Source organism: Gossypium raimondii, chromosome 3, assembly GCF_025698545.1.
Source record: "Gossypium raimondii isolate GPD5lz chromosome 3, ASM2569854v1, whole genome shotgun sequence".
In the NCBI taxonomy this organism is placed as follows: domain Eukaryota; kingdom Viridiplantae; phylum Streptophyta; class Magnoliopsida; order Malvales; family Malvaceae; genus Gossypium; species Gossypium raimondii.
Genome location: NC_068567.1, coordinates 29,616,722 through 29,619,377, shown reverse-complemented (window position 1 = coordinate 29,619,377; position 2,656 = coordinate 29,616,722). Strand labels below are relative to the sequence as shown.

At 39.2% G+C, this 2,656-nt stretch overlaps 1 non-coding gene across 1 annotated transcript; it reads right to left on the bottom strand.

Annotated features, from left to right (window-relative positions):
• Positions 1 to 246: 246 nt before the first annotated feature.
• Positions 247 to 356, bottom strand: LOC128040127 (small nucleolar RNA R71). Its single transcript, XR_008194787.1, has one exon. It is a non-coding gene; the product is annotated as a small nucleolar RNA R71 (small nucleolar RNA).
• Between the last annotated feature and the right edge of the window lie 2,300 nt (positions 357 to 2,656).

Sequence of the window (2,656 nt, the reverse complement as noted above, 5' to 3'; positions counted from 1 at the left end):
GTGGGCCAATTTTGTGGAATGCCTACTGAAGATCCTCGCTTGCACTTAAGACTGTTCATGGAGGTGAACGATTCTTTCAAGTTAGCTAGAGTACCCGAAGATACGCTACGATTGAAGTTGTTCCCATATTCACTAAGGGACAGAGCTTGAGCTTGCTTGAACTCATTGCCACCAAATTCAATTTCCACATGGTAAGAGTTAGCAGAAAGATTCTTCATGAAGTATTTTCCGCTTAGCAAGAATGTTAAGTTGAGGAATGAGATCACTACTTTCCAACAAATGGATGATGAGTCCTTGTATGAGGCATGGGAAACGTACAAAGAATTATTATTATGACAGTGCCCTCATCACAGAATCCCGCATTGCATCCAACTAGAGACGTTTTATAATGGTCTCAATGCTCACACGAGGATGGTAGTGGATGCTTTTGCTAATGGTGCTCTCATTTCTAAGTCCTACAATGAGTCTTATGAAATTATTGAGAGGATTGCTAGCAAAAATTATCAACAGCCAACCAATTGAGTAGCATCAGGAAGATGAGCCACTGGAATACATGAAATAGACGCTTTCACTTCACTCGCACCTCAGGTATCCTCTATCTCCTCGATGCTAAAAATTTTACCACTAATGGGTTTAATAGTTTTGTAGCACAACCATCGAATCAATTTGAAAATGTAGCCTATGTCTATTATGGGGAAGGACATTTGTTCGAAGAATGTCTGTCGAACCCAGTAACACATACGCCCAACCTAGACCGACCCAGCCACCTATTTGTACCCAACAAATTCAGAAACAACCTCAAGTTGAACCATCCAATGGCTTAGAAAACTTGTTGAAGGCATACATAACCAAGAATGATGCCTTAATCCAAAGCCAAGCAGCTACATTGAGAAACCTGGAAAATCAAATGGGACAGCTTGCAACTAAACTCAGAAACCGACCACAAGGTGCTTTACTTAGTGATACGGAGAATCTGAGGAATCCAGGGAAGGAGCATTGTAAAGCGTTGACATTGAGGAGTAGAAAGACATTAGAGCCCAACACAGTTAAAGTTGAAAAGGAGCTAGCTGATGCTCAAGACTCAGAGGAAGTTCAACCGAGTGTTGAAATTTTAGTTTCACCAGAACCTAAATCTGCAAAATCCGATAAGGTAACTTCTGAACCAACTAATTATGATAAACTAACAACTTCATTAGATGCAAAATTGCCATATAAAACAAATCAAACAGTTCCCGTAAAGAAGCCTCCACCACCTTACCTCAAAGACTTCAGAAGCAGAAGCAGGAAGTTCAATTCAAGAAGTTCTTAACCGTACTCAAGCAACTTCATATCAACATTCCATTGGTTGATGCACTTGAACAAATGACGAACTATGTCAAATTCATGAAGGATATTTTGTCAAAAAAATGAAGACTTGGAGAATTTGAGACGGTAGCCATGATAAAGGAATGCAATGCATATCTTCAAGATAAACTACCCCCAAAGTTGAAGGATCCTGGATGTTTTACCATACCTTGCAACATTGGAGCAACATATTATGGTAAGGCACTATGTGATTTAGGTGCGAGTATCAACTTAATGCCCATGTCAATATTTAAGAATTCGGGGATAGGTGAAGTTAGACCTACTACAGTTACACTTCAATTAGCAGATAGATCCTTAGCACATCCAGAAGGCAAAATCGAGGACATATTGATACGTGTAGACAAATTTATTTTTCCTGCTGACTTTGTTATTCTAGACTTTGAAGCAGACAAAAAAGTGTCAATCATCCTAGGAAGGCCTTTCCTAGCAACTGGAAGGACCCTTATTGATGTGCAGAAGGGCGAGCTTACTATGCGTGTTTAGGACGATCAAGTATCATTTAATGTTTTTAAGTCTATGCGATTTCCTGACATAATTGATGATTGTTCTATAGTGTCCAATTTAGAGGAATTAATCATGGAAAAGGAACTCAACTATGTTGAGGACCCATTGGAACAAATTTTGACATCAGACCCTCCAAATGAAGAAGAGGATGAGGAATACTTAGCTTTGCTAGAAGCTAATCAAAGGGGATTTAATCCACAATCCCATTTTGAATCTTTGGAGTTAGAGAACAGGGATTATGCCCAACCAAAAGCGTCAATTGAGGAGCCACCTAAATTAGAACTAAAGGTACTTCCCTCACATTTAAAATATATTTATTTAAGTAACACTGCTACTATACCTGCGATTGTTTCAGCAAAATTAACCGTTGAGCAAGAAGAGAAACTCATCCTAGTATTGAAGCAATTCAAGAAGGCTATTAGATGGACCATAGTCGATATTCACGGGATTAGTCTATCTATTTACATGTAGAATATCATCCTAGAAGATGGCGAAAAAGGGATGATTGATGGAAAACGAAGACTAAACCCCATCATGAAGGGCGTGGTAAAGAAAAAATCATCAAGTGGTTAGATGTGAGTATAATTTACCCCATCTCAGACAGTTTGTGGGTAAGTTTGGTCCAGTGCGTGCCAAAGAAAGGAGGTATTACGGTCATTGAAAATGAGAATAACAAGTTGATACCGAATAGAACGGTTACAGGTTGGAGAATTTGCACCGATTACCAGAAGTTGAACAAGGCGACTAGGAAAGATCACTTTCCTTTGCCCTTTTTGGACCAGATACT